The sequence below is a fragment of the Vombatus ursinus genome, unplaced genomic scaffold (assembly GCF_900497805.2).
Source record: "Vombatus ursinus unplaced genomic scaffold, bare-nosed wombat genome assembly UNPS02014852.1, whole genome shotgun sequence".
Classification (NCBI taxonomy): domain Eukaryota; kingdom Metazoa; phylum Chordata; class Mammalia; order Diprotodontia; family Vombatidae; genus Vombatus; species Vombatus ursinus.
Window position 1 is genome coordinate 4,371,100 of NW_020954630.1, and position 27,372 is coordinate 4,398,471.

Sequence of the window (27,372 nt, forward strand, 5' to 3'; positions counted from 1 at the left end):
CTTTTCTGGCACACTTTACATATAAGAAAACTAAGATGACAGGTTAAGGCATAGACTACCATGGCCCATTAGCTGGGATGGATATCACAGCCCTTCTCATCACACAGTTTTACCCCTTTAGTTTCAGGGGAGCTGAAACAGCTTGAAGAGTGTTCATATTTTCAAGAAAATGAACCCTTGGGTAGAGTAAAAGTAGTGACGTGCATGAACTCTCCCCCAAACCCTTTGAAATATCTGTAAAAATGACTCTAAACAAATTCTAGAGCAGCAGAACCCATAAAAAACAGAGTGAAGCAAATTTCCAGACCAACACAACCTTAATGGTTGATTGCAAAGGTCTATTGTGCTGGGCTGGGAGAGGAGCACAGTTCAGCGGAGGCCACACAGGCTATGCAGGCAAAGACCAGGGCTCAGAGAACCTGGAGCAGTCCTCAGTGGATTGAAGCAAAGGGAGCTGTGGAGGTTTCTAGACTTCTCAACCCACAAACACCAAAGGCAACTTAGAAGGTCAGTAGGAAAGGTCTGTCTGACTGCAGTGAGAGAGAAGCTCAATCTAGCCCCAGTCCCAGTGTAGCTCTGGGGCTGCAGCGGCTGCTTCCACAGCTTCTGACCCACAGACAGAGGGGGAATTGAGTGGCTGATCAGAGGGGGAAGGCAGGGATATCTTTGCTGGTGCTGAGGCAGGATTCTCTTGCTTGGCCTGTGCTTGGATCTGGGGCACAGCTGTGGGTGGCAGTCCTGGGGCAAGGAGGAGTGCTGGTGTGGTGGATCTTGTGGTGACAGTGGAGAGGAAATCCCCCTCACACTTCCAAGGCAGAAAAGAGTGCTTGTGGTCATTCATAGACCAGAGTCCAGGCCAAGAAAGGAGTAAACACCTTACCCTTGATCATACCACCTTGGAAGAACTGAAAATTTACAGCTCGCTAGAAGTATCTCTGAAAATAGCAGCACAAAACCCTCAAAAGTTGGGACAGTACATTCTCTATGCTGGAAGCAGACCCCTACCTTAACAAAGAGTTTAAAACTCAAGCAGTGAGCTGGGATGATGAGCAAATAGCATAAAAAGTCAGACCATGGAATCTTACTTTGGTGACAAAGAAGATCAAAACATACAACCAGAAGAAGATAACAAAGTCAAAGCTCCTACATCCAAAACCTCCAAGAAAAAAATATGAATCCATCCCAGGCCATGGAAGAGCTCAAAAAGTTTTTGAGAAGCAAGTAAGAGAAGTAGAGGAAAAACTGGGAAGAGAAATGAGAGTGATGCAAAAAAATCATGAAAAACAAGTCAACAGCTTGCTAAAGGAGACCCAAAAATAATGAAGAAAATAACACTTTAAAAAACAGACTAACCCAAATGACAAAAGAGATCCAAAAATACAATTAGGAGAAGAATGCCTTAAAAAGCAAAATTGGCCAAATGGAAAAGGAAGTCCAAAAGCTCACTGAAGAAAATACTTAAAAATTTGAATGGAGCAAATGGGAGCTAATGACTCCATGAGAAATCAAGAAATTGTAAAACAAAACCAAAAGAATGAAAAAATAGAAGACAATGTGAAATATCTCATTGGAAAAACAATTGATCTGGAAAATAGACCCAGGAGAAATAATCTGAAAATTATTGGACTACCTGAAAGCCATGATGAAAAAAAGAGCCCAGACATCATCTTTCATGAAATCATCAAGGAAAACTTCCCTGATATTCTAGAACCAGAGAGTAAAATAGACATTGAAAGAATCCACTAATCACCTCCTGAAAGAGATCCCCACAGGAAAACTCCTACGAATATTATAGACATATTCCAGAGTTCCCAGGTCAAGGAGAAAATTTTGCAAGTAGCCAGAAAGAAACAATTCAAGTATTGTGGGAACACAATCAGCATAACCCAAGATTTAGCAACTTCTACATTAATAGACCAGAGGGCTTGTAATATGATATTCCAGAGGGCAAAGGAAATAGGATTACAACCAAGAATCACCTCCTCAGCAAAACTGAGTATAATCTTTCAGGGGAAATAGTGGACATTCAGTGAAATAGAGGACTTTCAAGCATTCTTGATGAAAAGAACAGAGCTGAATAGAAAATTTGACTTTCAAATACAAGACTCAAGAGGAGCACGAAGAGGTAAACAGGAAAGAGAAATCCTAAGGGACTTACTAAAGTTGAACTGTTTACATTCCTACATGGAAAGATGGTATTTGTAACTCAAGAGACCTTTGTAAGTATTAGGGTAGTTGGAGGGGAAAAATATATGTATGGATAGATTGATACATAGAGGGCACAGGGTGAGTTGAAGATGAATGGGTGATATCTGGAGAATAAAATTAAGGGAGGAGAGAGGATTATACTGGGAGAAGCAGAAAGGGAGAGGTAGAATGGGGTAAATTATTTCACATAAAAGAGAAAAGAAAAGGCTTTTACAGTGGAGGGAAAATGGGAGAGGATGAGAGGGAATGAGTGAATTTTACTCTCATCAGAATTGGCTTAAGGAGGGAATAATATACACACATTTGGGTATGGAAATCTAACTTACCCTACAGGAAAATAGGGGGGAAAGGGATAAGAGGGCAAGGGGGATAATAGAAAGGAAGTCAGATTGGGGGAGGGGGTAATCAGAAGCAAACACTTCTAAGGAGGGACAGGGTTAAAGGAGAGAATGGAATAAATGGGGGCCAGGATAGGATGAAAGGTAATAGTTTTTTACAACATGACTACTATGGAAGTGTTTTGTATGACTACACATGTGTAACATGTATTGGGTTGCTTGCCTCCTTATTGAGGGTGGGTGGGGAGGGAGGGAGGGAGAAAATTTGGAACCCAAGGGCTTTAATAAGTAATGTTAAAAATTGTTTACACATGCATCTGGGAAATACAATATACAGGAAATGGCATATAGAAATCTATCCTGCCCTATAGGAAAATAGAAGGGGAAGGGAATAAGAGAAGGGGGGATAGAAAGGAGGGAAGATTAGGGGAAGTGGTATTCAGAATGTATGTTGTCTTGGGGTTGGGGATGGGGAGAGAAGGGGAGAAAAGTTGGAACTTAAAATCTTGTGGAAGTGAATGTTGAAAACTGAAAATAAATAATTTAATAAATGTTTAGTATAATAAATAAATAAAAGAAAAAATTAAATTTAAAAAATTAAAAAAATTAAAATAAAAATTAAAAAAGAAAACAAACTGTTTCATTGGGAACCCTGTAATTGTTTAAAATAGTATTTTATTTTTTCTAATTACAATTTTTAACATTCTTTTTAAAAATTGAATTCTAAAATTTTCTCCTTCTCTCTCTTCCCCCATCCCTAAAATAGCAAGTAATTTGACATAGATTATATATGTGCAATCATGAAAAACATATTTCCCCATTAGTCATGCTGTGAAAGAAGAAAAAGACCAAAACAAACAAAAACACATGAAAAAATAAAGTGAAAATAGTATGTTTCTATCTGCATTCAGACTCCATTCGTTCTTTGTCTGGATGTGTATAGCATTTTCCCTCATGAGTTTTTTGGAATTATCTTGGATCATTGTGTTGCTGAAAAGAGTTGAGTCATTCATAGTCTATCATTGCATTGTTACTGTTAACTGTGTACAATGTTCTCCTGGTTCTTCTCACTTCATTTTTCATCAGTTCATGTAAGTCTGTTTAGGTTTTTCTGAAATCTCTCTGCTTACCATTTCTTAAAGCACAATAGTTAGTTCATTAGTCATAAACCACAACTTATTCACATATTCTCCAGTTGATAGTCATCCCCTCAATTTCCATTTTTTTGTTACCACAAAAGAGCTGTTATATATATTTTTGAATATGTAGGCTCCTTTTCCTTTTTTATGACCTCTTTAGGCTACAGAGCTAGTAGGGTATTATTGGATCAAAGATGCACAGTTTGATTGCCATTTGGTCATCATTCCATATTGCTCTCCAGAATGGTTAGACCAGTTCACAACTCCACCAATAGTGTATCAGTTTCCTAATGGGAAATCCATCATTTCAATAGAGTAACTATACTACACACAAATGTTACCAATTAATCACATGTGTACATGTGCACACATGTACAAATATGTGTGTACATATTCTCTGTAGAACATTGTTATCCTATAGAATTAAAATCTTATTAAATCTTCAAGTCATAGTTGCAGAAGCCATCTTACTCCTTTCTTTGTCTCTATATGTTCCCACCTAACTCATCACTACTATTCTCCTATTCCATCTGCATGAAGTAATATTAATCAAGCACTTCTGCAAGGAGGAATGAATATGAGACAATTAGCAGACATCACAGATGTCATCATCCTTATTCTCAGGAAAATTCCATACTATTTCATTCACTTACTGGCCATCTTTTCAGTCTGCCATCTCTACTCTTAATGCTATCCTCATCACCATCCCACCAGAGTCTCTGGGTCCTCTGATATTGATATGTGTACATTTGTCTTATCTTGGCAGGGCTCAGAAATCCATGCTACTTCCTGGTTATTTCTTACCTATTGCTATCAGCTCTCTGTCTCCACTTCTAGCACTCTTCTCAATGTTATCTTTCCTCACTCTAATGTACACATTCCTATTTTCAAAGGATGTTTAATCAACATAATGAAGAGAAAAAAAGAACCTACAAATAGACCCAGGAGCACACACTTGATATCCTAGGTCATCCATAAAGATAGAACATGTAAGGGTAATATCAGTTTATATCGTAAACTTATTTATAAAATCTTATAGAGAATTATATTGGAAAGTTTGAGAATTATCACCTAACAAAATAGCTAGAAATAGTGAATGAAAAACAAACTTAAGAAAACTTGAGCAAGAAAGCTAAGGTAAACCATCCTATAGCATTAAGAGTGACACTGAAAGAGTAAAATCAACAAACAATTTGAAAATATCTGTGGATACTTCTGTGGCAAATCATTTTTCACATTAGTGACAACAGCACCACATCTGGACTCTAACATCACAACATCCAACATGCTATATGAGAAAGAAAAATTATATTCATTCATTCAAATGTCAGTGAAGAAAAGAAGATAAGATCATCATCACTATACCAGCTATACGCAGAGGTAATACTTCATGGAAATGATACAACTTGAGATCATTAAGGATTAACTTTTTAGTATCTCTGAAGAAAAGGATGATTCCATATATTTGGAAAAATTCATGGACATTATGAACATAAATGGACTATTAAGAACATATAAACAATTACTGACCCATATGCTTACTTTCCTATCCTTATATATTCTTCATGAGAGTTTTCTGTTCACATATTGGGGGCACTCTTGAAAAGAGATTGAGAAATAGAAAGGTAAAGCTTTTTAAGTGAAATCAGCAACTAGTCAAGAATTCAGAATAGTGGAGGAAAGTCTGTTGTCTAGACTATGAAATATAGGTGGCTTGCCCACTCATAGAGCAAATCCTTAAGTATAATGTTTTCCAGCAGGTCATATCTGTAGAGTCATACAATTCACTGAAAAGAATGGAGAATAGAAGATACCACCATGATTTGCTTGAAAAAGGACTTGGCAAAGTAGAGTAAAATACTTCTTTAAAGGTTATCCTCAGATAGACTGTCTCTCTTGTGTATGTCATAATAATATAAGATCCTTTGAAATATGTGATAACATGTCACTTTATTCAATAATTCTGTGGTTATTAATATCAAGTAACATATAAAGTAGGGAGACATATAGTTACAAAGGTATTTGTTATTATCATAGAAGATGTCCAGTACAGTATCAAAATATGAGGCATTCAGTACAGATAGTAACATCCTTAAGATGTTCCTGTTTGTGGATGACATAATACTGATTGCTTAATATTCAGTGTTTGTTGATTTTGCTTGAATCAAACCCCACAATATTACATAACTTTCTTTTTTATTATTAATTATTTTGATTTATCAACAATCATTTCCATAAGCTTTTGAGTTTTAAATTTTTCTCCCCCTTTCTCCCCACCTCCCTCCCCAAGATGGCACACAACCTAATATAGGCTATACATATATGTTTTTATTAAACATATTTTCACATTAGTGATGTTGTAAGGAAGAATTCAAACCAATAGGAGGAACCACCAGAAAGAGGAAACAAAACACAACAGAAGAAAAAAAATAGTAAATAGTATGCTTCAATCTGCATTCAAACTCCAGAGTTCTTTCTTTGGATGTGGATAGCATTTTCTATAATGAGGCCTTTGAAGAAGTCTTAGATCCTTGCATTGCTGAGAAAGGCTAAGTCTATCAATATTAGTCATCACACAACATAGTTGTTACTGTGTACAAGGTTCTTCTGGTTCTGCTCATTTCACTTAGCATCAGACCATACAAGTCTTTCTAGGTTTTTCTGAAGTCTGCCTGCTCATCATTTCTTATAGCACAATAATATTCCATTAAATTAATATGCCACAACTTGTTAAGCCATTCCCCAGTTGATGGGCATCCTCTCCTCCTATTTCTAATTCTTTGGCACCACAAAAAGAGCTGCTATAAATATTTTTGTACATGTGGGTCCTTTTCCCATTTGTATACTCTCTTTGGGATACAACCCTAGAAGTGCTATTGCTGGGTCAAAGGGTATGCACATTTTTATAGCCCTTTGGGCATAGTTCCAAAGTGCTCTCCAAAATGGTTGGATCATTTCACAACTCCACCAACAATGCACTAGCGTTCCAATTTTCCCGCATCTTCTCCAACATTTATCATTTTCCAATTCATTAGCCAATCTGATAGGTGTGATGTGGTACTTCAGAGTTGTTTTAATTTGTATTTCTCTAATCAATACTGATTTATAGCATTTTATATAACTATAGATGGCTTTAATTTCTTCATCTGAGAATTGCCTGTTCATATCCTTTGACCATTTATTGATTGGGTAAGGACTTGTATTCTTATAAATTTGACTTAATTCTCTATATATTATAGAAATGAGGCCCTTACCAGAGACACTGGTTGTAAAAATTCTTTCCCAATTTTCTACTTTCCTTCAAATCTTACGAAATGCAAAATGGATAATTTTGATTATATGGCATAACTTTCTAAGTGAGGTCAATAATTACTCAAGAATTTGAAAAAGAAGGAGGAAATGAAGATTGTCTATTTTCAAAATATATAATTGAATACTCAACAAATACAGCAAAACCCTCAGTGTGTATTAGTGTATACATATATGATTATGGGTGTGTGTGTATATGTATGTATGTATGTATATAATATACACACATATACATATATGTAAAATCTGGATGTGTATACATAAATGCAATATATACAAATACATAAACATTTATAATATATGTATTACATATTTGGTCATGCACACATATGTGTATATACTTACACACCTATATAAATATATACAGATACATACCTGCAAATGTTATGTAAATGCTTATATGCATATATGTGTGTATATAAATGTTTATGTGCATATATATATACATATGTGTGTATATAAGTGCTTATATGCATGTATATGTATATATAAATTAATACATAAAATATGACAAATATTGAGCATGAGCAATGTACTAGGCTAGGAACTCACCAGAAGAAGGGAATTGGGCTAGATTGCCTTTGGGAAATTTTGCAATACTTTTTAGTGATTCCAAACTTCTTTTTGATATGTGATTCATAGAATAATTCAAACTCCAAAGACTTAATGTTATGTGTTACCAATAAACCAATGTAAACGGATCCAGAAGACATGAATAGACTAATTTTTTTTACCTTTGAAGGATTATGCAGGAAAAGTAAAGTAAAGGATGTCATCAGAAAGACATTCCAGCGAAAGGAAAAGAATGGAGTTTAGTCATCTAGCAAGAACAAGGGACAATCAATGAATACTTGTTTGCTTCATTATTATCCAATCAGTAACAAGAATCACAGAAAAAATAATTTCAAGATTGAAAAGGATTTCAGAGGACATCTTGTGAGGGATTGTCTGGTGTTGCCTACTGCCAAGTGAAGGTTGTGGCAAGATGGGGTAGGAACAAGATATTAGGAAATGACTGGAGCTCACGCTCCTGAGGCAGGGGCTGTGCTAGGCGGAGTTGTGGTGAACTGGGATGGGAACTGGATACGGAGAAGTAACCGGAGCTCACGCTCCTGAGGCAGTGGGCAGTGCTATGTGGAGCTGTGATAAGCTGGGGAAGGAACAGGATACAAGGAAGTAGCCGGAGCATGTACTCCTGAGGCAGGGCCTGTGCCACGTGGGAGTGGGATGGCAGAGAACGAGCTCCCTTTGTCTAATAATCCCTTGAAGGATCACCCCTTAATTTGGATAGTTGCCCATGGCTTACTGTGTTCTATATGTTGTACCCAATTAATATCATTATTGTGGCCATCCAATAGGGGGAGGGCTTGAGCCACTACCTCCCCTTTGTCTATGTAAGCTGCCGAGTCATGTGGGTTAGTTACTATAATCTGTTGCTGGGGTTGGTGAGCAATAACCGTGGTGTGGACAATAACGGGGTTATATAGTGAAAGGCCTACCACGAGGGCTGCTTGGAGGGCAGAATTAAGCCCAGTCACTGGCACTATGGTTGTATCTCCGGGGTCTATTTGGAAATTTCCTTTGCTGTAAAGGGGAAGTCCGAACCACCGGGTAGAAGTCAGAGATATTCCTGATGCAGCCCCGAGGGCGCATTCTGAGGGGGTGGAGCTTCCATCTGGTAAGCTTGTTGAGGGGCCCTCCAGGGGCCCCTTGCCCCATTTCCCAACTTCGACTTGCGGCATTTCTTAGCATAATGGCCGGATTTGTTACAATTGTAACAAATTACCTTGGGGTGGGCTCCACCAGGTTTCTGGCAGCATTGCACCTTGAAATGACCGGCTTTGCCACACTGATAGCACAATTTAGTCTCTTTTGTTTTCAGCACTTCTGATAGCCCTCTCAAAACGGCCGCCTGTAGGCAGGCCACGAAATTCGGGAAGGGTTTATCAGGACCTTTTTTAATCTTGGTCATGGAGGGCCTTTGTTTCCCCAAAGCCTGAATCCTACTAAAAGCCCACTGAGCACATTGGGAGACAGCTGCATACACTGTGCTTAGTGCCTCTTTTAACTCCTTAAATTTCTTCCATTCTAAAGGGGCCCAGGTCCTCCCTCCATCGGATAAGTCTGGGGGAGGGGGCCACCCCTCCGCGTAGCTTTCCTTGCTACAGCTTCCTGCTTTCTTGCTTGCTCCCTCCTACTCTTGCTTTCCTGCTTGGCTTTGCTTTCTTTTCCCTGCTTATTCTCCCATTCCCTGTTTCCAGTGTCCTCTGCCTCACTCCCTGATTCTTCCTCACTACTGATTTCTGCTTCTTTCACTCTTTTATATACTTCTTTCCCTAGCACCTCCCGATCTGGGACCTTAACAAACATCTGTCCCATCTTCCTTCCTTTACCCTATTGGCTATGGGTCTCATCTCTCTTCCTGACCAGACCAGCTGATCCGCGGGGCCCCTGGCCTATTTCTTCCGCCCCATGTTGGGTGCCACTTGTGCCGGCCGCACCGTGCACTCTTCTCCTATAAGGAGCAGGCTGCCAAGGTCATACTTATCAGTCTTCGGTGCCCACCCGGATAAATACAGAGACAAGCTGATCAGGAGGTGCCAACACTCGAGCTTTATTCAGAGGCCATCACAGCAAGGCCAAGCAGGAAGGCCAGAGCAAGACAGCAGGAGCAAAAGAGAGAGTGAGCTCTGATCCCTACCGTTCCTTAAGTACCTACTTAGCCTCTCCTCCTCAGCCCACCTACTAGTCGTTGATTGTAGGATCAGATACCGGAAGGGGATGTCTGGTTTTAGCGCACCAAGGGAGAGGAAGTGATGCAGGAGGCTAGGACCGGATACAGGAAGGAGGGGTCTGGGGTTAGTGCATAGACAAAGGGAAAGTACATGACCCAGGAAGTCAGGCCCAGATACCGGGAGGAGGCATCTGGGGTCAGTGCTACACAAAGGGAAAGTACGTGACCCAGGAAGTCAGGAAGGACACAGGAAGGAGGCGTCTGGGGTTAGCGTTGTACCTAGGGAGGGGGCTAGACAAAGGGAGCTCGTTCTCTGCCATCCCACTCCCACATGGCACAGTCCCCTGCCTCAGGAGCACGTGCTCCGGCTACTTCCTTGTATCCTGTTCCTTCCCCAGCTTATCACAGCTCCACATAGCACTGCCCACTGCCTCAGGAGCGTGAGCTCCGGTTACTTCTCCGTATCCAGTTCCCATCCCAGTTCACCACAACTCCACCTAGCACAGCCCCTGCCTTGGGAGCATGAGCTCCGGTTACTTCCTAATATCTTGTTCCTACCCCATCTTGCCACAACCTTCACTTGGCAGTAGTCAACACCAGGCAATCCCTCCCAACATCTAACCTGAACTATACAAGATGAAGAATCATCTTCAGAACATATTTGGAAATTAATTGTCCTTTTTCCTCTTAGACTTTTTTTCTACTCTTGATATGAGGGATATTTTTCTTTCCTCAACTCTAAATTTACCCTTCTACTATTTGCATACATTGCTCCAGGCAATACACATTGAGGTCAAAGAGAAAAAAAGCCTAATCTCACAGCAATTATACTCCCTTTGCATCTTCAAATTTTAATTTTTGAAATTTTCCTCAAGGAATGACTTATTCCATGGAATTTTAGATCTTGAAATCCTATCTGTCCTTGGTGGGATACCTTTGAAATCTGTTCTTCTAAAGCCTATGGTGAAGGTGCTACTATTTCCAGGTTTCCTCTCCTCCTTCTTAAGTTCTAAGATAGAGTGGTCACTTCACCTACCCACCAAGGTCCCCAAAATTTCCACACCAATAATTTCCTCTTCATTGATGAGAATTAGATCCACAATGTAATTTTCCATTCTTTTGCCCAACATTTGAAGGATGACTTTGTCATTAATTCACAGGAATATAATGTTCCAGTTTTGGCAGGGCTACTTCAGCAAATGTCTGGAAAATTGTTATCTTCCATGACTTCTGTATCATAACTGTTTGAAAGTTAGTAGTCTGCTCCTCAAACCCCTTATCTCTTTCTTGTTTCTGCTGAGGTGGTTTGTATTTTGTTTGGATAGCAATATTGCTTCCTGGCTCTCACAACCTCCACTCCAATGCTGGAACACAACATTATGGATCAATGTGTTCGGTTTCTAGTTCATGGATTTCCTTACATGGTTATATCTTCTTAATATTGAATAGTATTCTTTCCTTTACCCTTTAACCTATTCTGCTTGTTTTGAACAAGATGTACTTTTCCAGATTCTTATTCTAGTCACTATTCTCATCTTATCAAATTTCACTATATTTAAGGTTAATTTCACTTCCTCATGTCAGGATCTCTAGGTCATCTTGGTTTTTACTTGTACTATATGAATTTATAGGCTGTGGATTTATATGAATCTTCCTTTCTTGGATTTTTTTTTGTTTATTTACTAGGTGTCCCAACTACTAGTCTTTTCCCTCCATTTTAGCTCTACTTTATGTCATCTAGTTTGTCAGAGAAACTTGGGCACGTTTCTCCTTACTTCCTCCTTATAAGTTCAAAACCCTTTTGATTAGATTTTCAGGGCAGAGACATTCTTATTAGCACTCTTTAGATTCACTCCATCCAAAGAAATCTATGCAAAAGCTTTCAGGCCATTATGTATTTGGTTGCCCATGCATGGAAAATTTATGGGAGGGAAAGAAACAAGAGTTTTACTGTATACTAAGATATTGATGACTTCTGATTTGCACCATGGGAGCAAGGACACTCATTGAGAAGTTTACAGATTCACCAAAATATGAAAGGGCTGTGGTAACGGAAGTGAAACTGCTTTTAGATTATGTAGACTACAAATAATGCCTATCAACAATGGTTGAATTAGGAGGTTATTTCTTTGTTAATATTATTTCAGTTGTCCTCCCAGTGTTAAAATATAACCATTAAATCAGTTTAGGGAGAAAAATATAATTTAGCTTTTCTTTTGTAAGAGATTAAAGAAAGCATCATTGTGATGTGTTCACAGGCTCTTGATAAGGACAATAACCACCAAGTAAATAAATGTACCATTAGACATAGAATAAAAATGTATCACTATATGCTTACAGTATATACTCAATAAAAGTTTCTTATGAATAGTCACTATATTGTATTCCTTTAAAAGAAGAGTATGATTAGTGTTTTCATCAGTATGCTAATTTTCTATTAATGGATATCAGTACTATACATCTAGCCTATAATTTGTCACATGAATATCATAGATTGATCACCCAGAATTCCCCTAAGACGTTAGAGTTGTCCTGTTGATTTGCATGATGCAGTTTCTCGATTTGGCTCATTTAATAACATTCATTCAGCAAATGTTTACCACGTACTTGTCACATGCAGGCTAGATTCAGAAACTCTTCCTCCATATACCAAAATGAGTGGTTGTAGTCAAAAGCTTCCATCATTTGGTGGTCATCCTTTTGGATACAAGCCTCTTCCTCCTTAGGCATTTAAGAATATTGTAACATAAGGGAAAGGGAAGTGAATAAAATATATAAATATTTCCCTGGTTTTTTCTTTTTTAATTCTAGATGGAGATTCAACAAGTACCTATCTGAAATTCCTCTAGCTTCTGGAGTGTCTTTTCATCCATCACAAGGCAATATGAAGGCTTTTACTCACAAAGTCTTTGAAGTTTAAATAGAAATTGGTGAAAAAGCAATACAGAATTAGGAAAGAATATGCGCTGAGTGATTACTTGTTCCATTAAGTTAATTCTGCCCTTGTCAGAATCTCTTCTTTTCTCAGAAAAGTTTTTCAGTCACTCAAGTTAAGTGAAGTTAAATGATTAGCTTTCTACACTTGAGAATATCTCTTTCTTTTTCTGGGCCTCAGTTGTTTAATCTTTACAGAGAAGGGGTTGAACTAGGTGACCTCCAGCTCTACTGGTATATGATTCTATGATTTAAGATAAGCCACTCTAGAAGTAGTTGTCTTCATCCTGAATTTTAGCTACTGGATTGGATAAAACTATACCAATAAACAAGGCAAGTAAAGAAGTCTAGGAACCTGACAAAGATATCAATCAAGCAATCAAAAATATTTATAATTAACCTACTAAATGCAAGACACTATACTAAGGACTGGAGTTATAGAGATTAAAAAATACTATCCCTGTGCTCAAGGGGCTTACAATCAATCTAATATGAAAGGTAACATAATGTACAAATTATCGTAATACAATGTAAAGGAGAGGTCTAAAGTATAGTTAAAAATATAATTGTTGTTAATAGACTGCCTTAGGTTTTACAAAGTCCTGTATGATCCATCATCTCATTTGTGCTTCATAATAACCTTTAGGTCCTACATTTGTTATTATTATTCTTATTTTATAAATAAAGAAATCAAGGCCCAGAGAGAGAGAGGCCCATTTCATTCATAAACTTGCCATGTTCTAATGAAGTTCTTTTTATCTCTGGAGCCTCTGTGCATATTTAGGTGCTCAGTAAGAGTCTGTTGACTTGTTAAATTGAAAAGGTCATTTTCTATGTTTTAGGTTGGAATCATAGAATAGAAAGGACTTCTTCCAGTAGACTGTATGCTTCTAGAGGGCAAGTGCTATTTGATTTATGGCTTCACACTCCCCGTACCTGGCTCAAAGTAGGGATTTAATGAATACTTTATTTATTAATTTTGGTTTGCTCAATATGGTGTGATGAAAATAACTCTATTGTGAATCCTGAGACTAGACTTTTAGTCCTGTCTATCATTGCATCTTTAGCTAAATCACATAACCTTTCTGAGTCTCAGGTCATCTTTAATTAAATAGAGAAAAAAAAAGAATGAAAATAACAGTAATTACCCCTCCTGTTTCACATGCTGGTCATTATAAAAATGAAAAAGATAATTAATGTAACAACACATTATAGAAAATATAAACTATAATTTCAACTACATGAATAGATCATCTTCTACAGTGAAAATTTGGTTATTCAAATCTCATGAGGATTTTGTGTTTCAATGAAAATCATTGAGCCTTCTAAAAATCATCCTATGAAAATTTCCCAAGGATCAGCAGTTGATGAATGTGTCCAGTTTTCTGGTCCTGGATCCACTTGATGATTATAAAATTTTCCCAAGACATCATGCCAAATTGACATAGCATTATTTTAAATTTTGTTCTCCCCATTGGGGAAGTGTGTGTGTGCGTGTGTGTGTATGTGTGTGTGTGTATATATATATATATATATATATATATATATATAATATACTGTTCTATCACTTTGTACATTATAAACATCAGCTTGAAAATGCTTGTCTTATTGCTGCTTCATCCTGATTTATCAGAAATAATTTTCTTCCCTGTTGTTGTTTGCACCCTGTTTTCCTTATTATTTTCCTTGCTCAGTCTTCCTTTCCTACAGTCCTCTCATATTGTGGGATTTGTTTTGCTGACTCTTGAGGGTTGTTATGCAAGAATTCCATCTGATCTTTGTTTTCCTAAACCTACCTTTTTCCTACCTTCCTCTGCCAGAGCACTACTCTCTCTGCCTGCCATGAATTTCTTTCTGTTGTTCTAACTCCTACTAGAAATTATTTTTCCTTTCCTCCATTAGCTTCAACAAGGCCCTTCACTCCATCATTCAGTCTCTTTGAGCCTAATTCTACTGCTGCATTACTGAAGCCAATGAAAATGTAGGAACACTGAAGAGCTGTCATAACCAGTTTTATCCTCTAACCTTTTAGAGTGTACTCTCTTTTCTCTATAATTAGAATCTTTTCCTGCTCATTCTGTCTGTATTGGGTGCTGAGATGGTTTGGCATTGCCCTTGTCAGAATCTCTTCTTTTCTCAGAAAAGTTTTTCAGTCACTCAATTAATAGATTCGTTTTTTTTTTTGTCCTGTTCTTTGTCATAGTCTAGGTGGTGATTATCTTGTATCTGGCATGATCCTTTATCAGTTCTTTTAGGCTATTTGCATATTCCATTGCTTCTAACTTTGCCTTCTTTTCCTGTCCCTCCATCTTTATGGATGGATTTTCATTCAAATACTACATACTCTCTTTTGGCTTTGCCTTTGTGTATCCCTGTCACTATGACATGGATACCTGCATGCTCATCTCCATCTGTCACCGCTCTGCTCACCACTGCAGAATGTATTGGTGATTTTCTGTTTGATATTTTAAAAGTTACTCCCTTGATTATATAAAATTTGCCATGGATTTCATCCTGGAGTTGTGTAGGGCTGTGTCAATCGGCCTTTCTCAAACTGGCTATTACAGTGCTCTGATGAATGAGGACTACATTTTTGCATTGCCAACTCGTTATTTTGCTGTGAAAATGTTCCATATCCTTTCCTCCTCCAGTCTATTGTTGCTCTTCTGTGAGTGGTGACTGCATAGTTAATCACCGGTATATTATGTGACTGTCAAAAATCCTAGCCTCTGTACTTCTTTATGCATTTCACCAAAGTTCCTTCAGCATGGTGTTTGGCTTATTTTTCCAGACTGAAGGGATTTATTGACATTTTGCAGACTAAAGTTGGTGAGACACTGAGTACCTTCCAAGGTGAGGGGGACCAGGGGAGAAAAAGAAGAGAAACCAGAAGTTCAAATCAGAGAGGGAGGCATTAGCATTTAGTTAATGGCCCACTGCAAAAAGAGATCACTCAGTCATTAAATTTGGTAGCACCTGATCACCAGGAAACAGGGGAAATGGCCATCCCAGTCACCTGACCTCTGCTTATCTAATACTTCTGTCATATAAATAGACACATAGGCACTAAGTGGCAGAGCCAAGATTTGAACACAGATCCCAGAAATTCAAATCCAATGTTCTTTTCCCTGTACCATGCTAAGAGACAGTCAACAGGGATGGCAGCAGGGGATGAGATGGAGGCAAGATCATGAGCAAATGCTGAAGGTATTAAGAAAGTTTGGAGAGGGTCCTGGAGATGAAACAAGGATGGAGAAAGGATAGCATAAAGAAATTACATGGACTTCAAAATAGGAAGTTATTGAAGGACATTTTAGAAAGTTCTACTATATTAGACCACCAACTGTCGCACTAAGAATTACAGAGTCCTTTGGAGCTAATCTGGGCTTCTAGTACTCATCTGGCTTTATAACATTCCCTAACATTTTACATTGGTTGGTTTTCCTGCCTGCTCATCATTGTTTGCAGCACAAATACCACAACTTATTCAACCATTCCCAAATTGATAGGCATCCCTTCAATTTTTGTACAGATAAGTTCTTTTCCCTTTTCTATGATCTCTTTGGGATACAGACCTAGTAGTGATATTGCTGGTTCAAATACACAGTTTGATTGCCCTTTGGGCATAGTTCCAAATTACTCTCTAGAATGGCTGGGTCAGTTGACAACTCTACCAACAGTGCATTAGTGTCCCCCATTTTCCTATATCCTCTCCAACATTTATCATTTCCATTTTTTAATAATATTAGCCAATCTGATATGTGTGAGTTAATACTCAGAGTTGTTTTAATTTGCACTTCTCTAATTAATAGTGATTGAGTATTATTTCATGACTATAGATAGCTTTGATTTCTTCATCTGAAAACTACCTATTCATATCCTTTGATTGTTTATCAATTGGAGAACCTCTCCACATCTCTTAAACATTATATTTATTACTTGATGGTTGATACCTTGAAGACTTGCAATGGGGAAAATTCTTTCATTGCATAATGAAGATTCACCAGCAAATCACTTCAGAAAGGACACACCAGAACTTAATGGGAAGCCATAAATGAAGGTTATCAAATCTTTTCCTAACAACAAGGCTTGGTAGGAACAAGAAAACAAGAGATCCCTGGGTATCTTATGGGAGATGAGTGTTTGCCTACTTTGCATTGAGAATAGCACTTTGCCATGCACAGCATAAATATGAGCTATTGTTATGATCCATGGTATAGAAAGGGGAGCTTGAAGTTATTAAAGATTAACTTCAAGCGTTCATGATTTTTCCAAGGACTGAACCTGCCTATAGTGAAGTGGATCTGAGTCTTGATACTAAGGTGACACCAGCACCTTAGGAGGAGAAGTCTTTAAATGTCAAATTATAATAATTTTTGCATGATTGGGTAAACTATAGAAGTAGTGAAAAAGATGGGCAATGCTGAAGAGGACATGGATTAGCAAGGGACTTTGATGAATATAAGAATTCAGCTAGTTGGCACAGTGGATAGAGTGTCAAGCATGGAGTCAGAAAGAGTCCTTCCTGAGTTCAAATCTGACCTCAGATACTTACTAGCTGTGTGACCCTGGGCAAGTCACTTAACCTTGTTTGCCTCAGTTTCTTCATCCATAAAATGGGCTGGAGAAAGAAATGGCAAACCACTCTAGTATCTTTGCCAAGGAAACCCCAAATGGGTTCAGAAAGAGTCAGATATAATTGAAATGATGAACTGAAACAACAACGAAACTCAGTATGTGACTAAAATTAATAAGACAAGTTTTCTAATGACCATAAAACTTTGTCATCCAAAAGAGTATTAGTTCCTTCACAGTAGACCCTTGGGAAGTGGTAAATGTATTCCAATAATGCAGACTATTACTCAGAGGTTTTAAAAGCTTATACTTTTGAAATTGTCTTGAAAGCCTATAGTATATTCTTTTGGATGTTCCTAATAGTGACAAGTCTTCCTCGTGGATGGAATTATTTTTAGAAATATTTGGATGTTTTTTAGAACCAAGGCTATTGAGTTTTTTAGGTGATAAAGACAAGCAATGTTATCTTGTGTCTTAAAATTACTATGAAAAATTGCAGTGCTGCCCCAAAAGATTGATCTACTTTAGTACATTGTACATCCTTTATGTCAGTGGTTCTTAACCTGAGCTCCATGAACTTTTCTTTTTAATATTTTGATAACTTTGGTTCGGTAAAATTCGTTTCTTTTGCATGGATTTGTTTTTGTATGGATTTGAAAACATTGTTCTGAGAAGAGGTCCATATGCTTTATCAGACTGCTGAAGAGTTCCATGGCACAAAAAGGTTAAGGACTCTTCCTTTAGGTGATTTTCTCTGGTCAAATATCCAAGACACCTGACTGATTGGGTGGGGATAAACGTGCACTGAAGTTATGATGCATCCTTTGCAACTTTCCTAGAAGGGCAACTTCACCCAAAGGGCATAACACAGATTCTACTGGACCAATGCTTTGGAAATCCTCAGCCTTCTGCCCTATGCTTTCTTAGACTGTTATCATAACCCAAACAATTGCTGACTTCTGAAGGACAGCAGAATTGCCAGGCTGATTTTGACATCAGAAGTATCAAATATCAGCATTATTAACTGTCAGCTTAGGTGCTAGATGTACAAATTGTTTATGACTAGAGGCCAAAATAGAGAGACTAGACCAAGAAGCCAGACTCATAATATCTTCTCAATCCCCCAGGCACACACCTTGTCTGCTTCCTGGTGCCAGTGTTTTACTTATAATGTACATGCCTTGAGATATATTGTTTCTAACATATGTAGATATATGTTTCTAACATAATTTGTACTATTAATCCATTTATTTGCCCCTAAGAATTGTAAAGGACAAAAAGCAACATTTGTGTCTACGTTTGAAGATATCAAGATGTCTTAAATAAATGTCTATTAAGCACCTATGATGTACAAGTTACTCTGAGGGGGATACAAAGAATATGGCATAGCCTGATGCTTCACATTTACAAAATGTCTTTATATATATATACACATACATATACATGTTATATATTTGCATGCTATATATGTACATATATAATATGTATAAAATATATGTATGTATGTATATGTGTGTATATATATATTTAACAGCATGGATGAAGGTACAGGGATGGAATGTTCTTGGAATAGTGAACAGATCCTTTTGACTAGAGCAGAGGGTTCATGTAAAGAAAACAATTGAAAATGAGCTGGAAAGGAAAATGATAGCCACATTTCAGGTGGTCTTTGAATGCCAAACTGAGAGGGTTGGGCTTTATCCTTTGAGAAGTAGGAAGCCAGTGGAAACTTTAAAAACGATCATTTTAGGAAAATGAGCATGGCAGGATAGGAGTGGAAGAAAGAATAGGGGTAAGGAATGCATTTAGGCAGTTTTGTAGTAATAATTTGAACTTGGAAGAATGCCAGTGGGAATAGAAAGGAAGACAAAAGAGACATTGTATAAGATAAATTGACAGAACATGGTGGTAGATTGGCTAGGCCAGTATTAATAACCCACCTTCATGTCAACAGTGATAGAGAACCACGTCTGAATTAATAAGAAATCCCTGGTGTGGCTGATAAATTAAATTTTTCCCCTCATGAATTTGTTTTGCATTTTTCCTCTTCATCTTCCCAAATTGTATATTTGCACAGTAAAGTGTTTTTGAGATGGTAGGTAATGAGATATATGAAGGTCAGAGACTTGAAGGAAACTCAAAAGTTTAGTCTTAATCGCTTACTACTTTCTGCCTTAATCTATGGGAAGAAGTCTTCAGAAAGGACAAGTATGAAGAAAACACTGTATATTTTGCTAGAATACCTAGTCTATTTTGTTTAGTGATTTTTAAAAGATTCAAGTTGTGATGGACCATCTATCAGAAGGAATGAAGAGGTTAAAGGTTAAAGGGTAGCTCAACCATCAATTGAGATGTTGATATGGTGACACTAGCCCATTCTTTTATTTCTCACTTCTATTTTCCTATCCCCATGATGAAATTCATGGTCAGGTGATTTTAATTTTCAAACCTAACAGCTCCTCAGTTCATTGGTAAAGTGATATTCCACTTCATATATTCTTTGTTGAGATTTCAGGGATGGAGACTGTGTTAAAAAAGGGCAGCCTAATGCATTCTTGAGAAGTTCTCATGACCATCTGTCTCTTTCCCTTCTGGTCCATTAAAGAGATATCCTTGATTTTCCCTCTGTATGTTTTCTAGCTGAACTTGCTTAGAGGAGAGAGGACAATCAGCAACAGAATATTTTCTCCCAAATAAGAATAGATTAATCACTCCTCCTTCTATTCCATCCCCATATGCCTTAGGAAATTGCCAATACCAGGTAAAGCAAGAAATTATAGGCAGACCACAGAAGGAAATTCTCCTACTGTGATCCTGCTCAGTTTTGATGTTCTGACTGAGTCATATGGCATAGAAGAGATGACCACCTGCTGTGTACAAATGCAAGGAGAAAGCTAGTAAGTGTTTCACACAAATCCATGCTCTTTAAATTCAGGAGTATCTTTTGTGCAGATCGTTACAAGTTAAAACCTCCCATTTTCTGGCTCGTAATTGAAAATAAATGCTTTCTGGAAGTGTGGGATCCCTCTCAGTCAGTATCACTTCACTGCTCTCCATTGTTTCTTTGCTGAATCTATCTCTAGAGGGTAACTTTGATCTTATTTGCTCTGTGCTCCTAAAAACTCCTGTATGGCTTAGGCCTCAAGCAGCCACCTTCAGAACGGAAGTCATAAAGGAGAACAGGTAGGAGAATATGAACAGTGCATTAAAAACCCATTTCAACTATGGTAAAAGTAACTCAGAATAGTTATTCTGCTCAGAATGTTCATCAGGAGGCATAAAAAAGAAGATTTAAAGTCATCTGTTGGATCCCTAGCATTATATTTGTCTATGAAAACTGTTGAATTCCCCTTTTAGTCTATATGGCTAAGTTATACTCTGACCCAAAGGATTTCCATCATTACATGATCCTTATGTAAATTACAGGGTGGAATACTGCATAAGCCCCATTGTTAGCTGACTGAATTAAATCACGTGGTATTTTGCACTTTTCTATGGCTGTATGTCTTTCAAGGGAGAATAATACTGCTAACCAAATGTGGTACCAAAAAACCCCAAAATATTAAGTTCCACAATATTTCTAAAATGTTATTTTCTAAAAACGTGTTTGTTATTTTTTTGTTATTGGTTTGTCTGTCAAATACTTTTCAACAAAATTGTAGCTAATATGTTTTCAAATGTGACAATATTCTGGGATAATACTGACGTTTTCACTTGTCAGAATTCCTACTGAAAAATACTGTGGGTAGTTTTATAAGTCAAAGATTTCATATCCTGGAAACAATAGTTTGGCTACACAGAGAAATCTGTGAGGCTTTTGAGAGAGGCTAGTATCAGTTCAACTCTAAGCTAATGGGCCTGAGTACTCTGTGTGAATATCACCCCCACTTTTATGTTTCTCCCATTGGTCACTTGTGCCTAAGCAATTATGACAAAACCAACAATTAGTCTAAGATCACCAGTTGGGAATTCTTCAGCTCATTAATTCCTATCAGTAGACTTTTGGAGAAGGTCAAATTAGACCCAAATCTCCAGCCATCATCCTCATTTTAGATATTGAAGAACAAAATTCATAATTTTTGCAACTCACTTATTGAAAAATATTAAGAATTACCTCTTGGAGTATGGCAGAAACTAGGCATAGACCAAAATCTCACACCATATACCACAAAAAAGTCAAAATGGGTTCATGATTTAGATATAAAGGCTGATACTATAAGCAAACTGGGAGAGCAAGGAATAGTTTACCTGTCAGATCTATGGAGAACTGAAGAATTCATGACCAAACAGGAGATAGAGAACATTACGAAAAGTAAGATGGATAATTTTGATTACTTTAAATTGAAAAGTTTTTGCACAGACAAAGCCAATGCAACTAAGATTAGAAGGAAGGTAGAAAATTGGACAAGAATTTTTATAACCAGTCTCTCTGATAAGGGCCTCATTTCTAAAATATATAGAGAATTAAGTCAAATTTATAAGAATACAAGCCATTCCCCAACTGATAAATGGTCATAAGAACAGACAATTCTCAGATGAAGAAATTAAAGCCATCTATAGACATATGAAAAAATGTTCTAAATCACTATTGATTGGAGAATTGCAAATCAAAAAAGCTCTGAGGTATCACATCACATCTATCAGATTGGCCAACATGACAAAACAGGAAAATGAGAAATGTTGGAGAAGATGTGGGAAAATTGGAACACTAATGCATTGTTGGTGGAGTTGTGAAATGATCCAACCATTATGGAGAGCAATTTGGAACTATGCCCAAAGAGCTATAAAAATGTGCATACCCTTTGACCCAGCAATAGCACTTCTAGGGCTGTATTCCAAAGAGATCATACAAATGGGAAAAGGACCCACATGTACAAAAATATTTAAAGCAGCTCTTTTTGTGGAGGCAAAGAATTGGAAATTGAGAGGATGCCCATCAATTGGGGAATGGCTGATCAAGTTGTGGTATATGAATGTGATGGAATACTGTTGTTCTATAAGAAATGATGAACAGGCTGACTTCAGAAAAAGTGGAAAGACTTGTATGGTCTGATGCCGAGTGAAGTGAGCAGAACCAGGTGAACATTGTACACAATAACAGCCATGTTGTGTGATGACTAATATTGATAAACTTAACCCTTCCTGGCAATACAAGGATCTAAGACATCTCCAGAGGCCTTGTGATGGAAAATACTATCCACATCCAAAGAAAGAACTATGGAACTTGAATTGCTATTTTTTTTCTCTTCTGTTGAGTTTTGCTTCCTCTTTCTGATGGTTGCTTCTATTGGTTTTAATTTTAACTTACAACATCACTAATGTGAAAATATGTTTAGTATGAATGTAAATGTATAGCCTACATCAGATTGTGTGCCGTCTTGGGGAGGGTGGTGGGGAGGAAGGGGGAGAAATCTTTTAAACTCAAAAGCATATGGAAGTGATTATTGATAAATCAAAATAAATTAATATAAAAAAAGGAATTACCTCTTAGATTGATGAGAACTTTACTGGGACCCAGGTATGTTCTCAGCTTGAGATTGACTACCAAAGACAGTCATTTTCAGTCTGTCTACCATCTTGCCATCTAAGGCCTTGTTTAAGGCCTCTAATCTATTCAGAGGGAAAATTGTCCCTGTGTGTGTGTTTGTGTGTGTATGTGTATGTATGTATGTATGTATACATACATACATATACATATATATATATCTATATATATAAGTTTCACAAATATTAGAATCATACCTGCTTAGCCAAAGTATCAATGCTGTAGAAAACTATAATAAAATATGTAATTCCTTCACCCAGGTCGGTCTCTCCACCCACCATCCATTTTTGGATGGCCTTTCTGGCTCCTTGTCTGTTAGTAGAAAATACCTTGTCTTGTGTTTATTCCTTGGATATTTTCTCTAGTCTTCTGTTGATTTGAAAAAAAAAGTCCCTTGTTCTTTTTTATACTCTGAGTGTCTTTAACAGTGTCTTACTCATGAAGGAACGCATCTCTGAAGTTTTGTCCATTTTCAGAATATCCCTAATAGCCTTCAGTCTAATTAGGTACAGGACTCTGCACCTACTCACTAAATATTTTATTTGATTTCCTGTCCACTTGGAGGCAGATCTCTGTACCTCTATTATTACCTAACTCTCTGGATGAGTTTTCTTGACTAATTCCCACTTGTCCAGTGGTCAGATCATTTGATTTACTTAATCCCTTGACTAGTGACCACCACACACCTGTCTCCTGAGAAATGTTAGATACTGGGTCAAACTTTGTTGAATAACAGAAAATCCTTACACAATTGTATTAGTAAAGATAAGAAGGAGCAATGAATTGGGGAAAGGAGTGACTGTGTTGCCTCAAATAGCAGAGGCACAGGAGACTCACTAACATGGGAGCTGATGGCAGTTACACAGTCAGTTGATAATGGTAACTAATGTCTAAAAGGAACAGTAGGAATTTTTGACGCTTGGAGGTCACGAAGGATCATAGTTGTACTTTTGAATTCTAACTCTTTCACCTCAGTAATGTATGGAAATGTATGGAATTGATCCATTGAACTGCTGTGATGATATCATATTTATCTTTCATTGCGCCAGACAGGGACACACAGACAAATGGATTCTGTCAAGGGAAATCTACACATCTTAGGACACATGGGGCACACAGATCAATATAAAGAGCAAGGCAATTTTGACTATTATAAATACCCAAATTAACTACAAAAGGACATATGAAAGAAAATGATATCTACATCCAGAGAAAGAACTGATAAGTAGAAGTATGTATAGAATAGTTTTACATATATATGTATATATATGTGTGTGTGTGTGTGTGTGTGTGTGTGTGTGTCTAATGGTAGCCATGGGGAGTAAGGGAAGAAATAAAGAAAAAAAGAAAGTTACATGATAATTTTATTATATATTTAAAATGAATATCAAGGTGTACATAATAGGTTTGCAGCTTCATGTACAATCATCTTTTTTCTATTCTACTATGTAATGGAAATGTTTGTTTTATTTCTTAAGTTCAGAATAAAATAGATTAAAATTTTAAAAAGAGCACAGCAAAGAGACATAGCAGACATGAGGAAAGAAATGCATTGGACACTAATGGATGGTATGCAGTATTTGAAGCAAATAGGGTTCCATTGGCCAGGTTCCCATTCACCAAGCAGCACACAGAACTAATATTCCAACTCTTCAAGAAGTCTCACAGAGTAGTGGGGAGAAAATAATGAATGAGATTCTTGGACTTGTTGAGTCTTATAGACTGATTGTAAGGTAGGACTTCTCATTTCTGTGTTTCTACTTTCATATCTGTAAAATGAGGTAGCTATGCAACAAGGTACAGAGGAAAGAGAACCTAAGTTTAAGTTCTGGCTCTGTTGCTTATTAACTTTGACCTTGAGCAAGTCATCCAACCTTGGTGGGCTTCAATTCCCTCATCTGTAAAAGGAGAAGGTTGGAATAAATGAGTTCAAAGTTTCCTTCCTGCTCTAAATGTTATAATATTACAAAATCTAAACAGGATATACAGAGATTTTGTGAAGTCTTGAGTGGGAAGCTGAAAGATTCAAGAACATAAGCACCCTTTGCATCTCTTCTTCCAGTTCAAAATTGGAGCACTGGATGGCAGAGGAGGATATGAGAAAAGCATAAATGGTATTGAAAGAGGGAACTTGGTTTTCTGGCTTAAGATATCAAAATGATAGGACTCTTACTAGGAAAAATGTGTATTTCATGAGTTTTGGAAAGAACATATTTGATTTTATAAGGCTCTAACCTGTTAACAGTGAAAATAATGCCCAGATAAAACTGTATGGAGAATATGGAGAACATTAGGCATGGCATAAAATTAAATGTCAACTCTGATGAAAAAAGAAAAAAATAACAGTAGAGAAGGGATGCCTACTGTAAATCATAGGAGAAAGCCAATGGGAAAAGTAAGAAATAATACTCATGTTCTTAACTATCTCTATTTGCCTCTACACAATAGAAAAAGTGAATTTGAGATTTGATTTTCATGAATGGAAATTAAATATAACCCTAGGAAGTATTGAAAGGACTTATGAGTGGAAGAAGCAATGAAAAGGATAGATAAGACAAATAAGATCATTAGATAGATAGTTATGTATCTGGGTGCTGATTTTTGTTGATATTTCTTTCATCAGGACAGGATATATCTTGTTAAAAGAAGTGACTGTGGAGTTAGGTCTGGGTTCAAATATCTACTGCTTATTATCCATGTAACCTTGGAAAGATCATTCAATCTCTTCTGGCTGCATTTTTTTCCTTCAAAAAAGTGAATGGGTTGGATAAGACAACCTCTAAGGTCACTCTCCTTGATTCTTCCTTATCTAATCTGTTCCATTGATCAAACTCTCTATTTTTAACCAATATCAGATTTTTTTTCATTTTTAAAAATTAATTAATTAGTTAATTTTTAGTTTTTAATGTTCATTTCTACAAGATTTTGAGTTCCAGATTTTCTTTCCATCTTGACCCTACCCCCACTCCAAGATGGCATGCATTCCGAATATACCTTCCCCTAATTTTCTCTACCTTCTATCACCCCTCCTTCTCTGATTCCCTTCCCCTTCTATTTTTCTGTATGGCAGAATAGATTTCTATACCCCATTGTCTGTATATCTTATTTCCCAGTTGCATATAAAAATAATTTTTAATATTTATTTTTAAAGACTTGGGTTCCAAATTCTCTCCCTTCCTCCCTCCCCATCCACCCAACTTGGTACAAGTTATACAGGTGTAGTCATGCAAAACACTTCCATAGTAGTCACATTGTGAAAAAGTAACTATATTTCCCTTCATCCTATCCCACCCCCACATTTATTCTATTCTCTCTGTTGACCCTGTCCCTCATCAGAAGTGTTTGCTTCTGATTACCCCTTCCTCCTATCTGCCCTCCCTTCTATAATGCCCCCCCTCTTATCCTCTTCCCTCCTATTTTCCTATAGGGTAAGATAGATTTCCATACCCAATTGAGTGTGTATGGTATTCCCCCCTTAAGCCAAATCCAATGAGAATAAGATTGACTCATTCCCTCTCAACTTCCCCCACTGCCCCTCCACTGTAAAAGCTTTTTCTTGTCTGTTTTATGTGAGATAATTTACCCTATTCTACCTCTCCCTTTCTCCTTCTCCCAGTATAATCCTTTCTCACACCTTAATTTTATTTTTAGATATCACCCCTTCATCTTCAACTCACCCTGTGCCCTCTATCTATCAATCTATCTATACATATAATCCCCCCCCCACTACCCTAATACTGACAAAGGTCTCATGAGTTACAAATATCATCTTTCCATGTAGGAATGTAAACAGTTCAACTTTAATAAGTCCCTTAGGATTTCTCTTTCTTGTTTCTAGAATATCAGGGCAGTTTTCCTTGATAATTTCATGAAAGATGATGGCTAGGCTCTTTTTTTTCATCATGGCTTTTAGGTAGTCCAACAATTTTTTAAATTATCTCTCCTGTATCTATTTTCCAGGACAGGTATGTTGTGAATGAGATATTTCACTTTGTCTTCTATTTTTTTTTTTATTCTTTTGGTTTTGTTTTACAATTTCTTGATTTCTCATGAAGTCATTAGCTTCCATTTGCTCCATTCTAATTTTTAAGGAAAGTATTTTCTTCAGTCAGCTTTTGGACTTCCTTTTCAATCTGACCAATTCTGCCTTTTAAGGCATTCTTCTCTTCATTGGCTTTTTGCACCTCTTTTGCCATTTGGGTTAGTCTGTTTTTTAAGGTGTTATTTTCTTCAGTATTTTTTTGGGTCTCCTTTAGCAAACTGTTGACTTGTTTTTCATGATTTTCTTGCGTCACTCTCATTTCTCTTCCCAGTTTTTCTTCTACTTCTCTTACTTGCTTCTCAAAATCCCTTTTGAGTTCTTCCAAGGCCTGGGACTGATTCATATTTGTCTTGGAGGCTTTGGGTGTAGGAGCTTTGACTTTGTTTTCTTATGGTTGGATGTTTTGATCTTCTTTGTCACCAAAGTAAAATTCTATGGTCTGACTTTTTTTGTGCTGTTTGCTCATGATCCCAGTCAATAACTTGAGTTTTAAACTCTTTGTTAAGGTAGGGTTCTGCTTCCAGTGTGGAGAATGTACTGTCCCAACT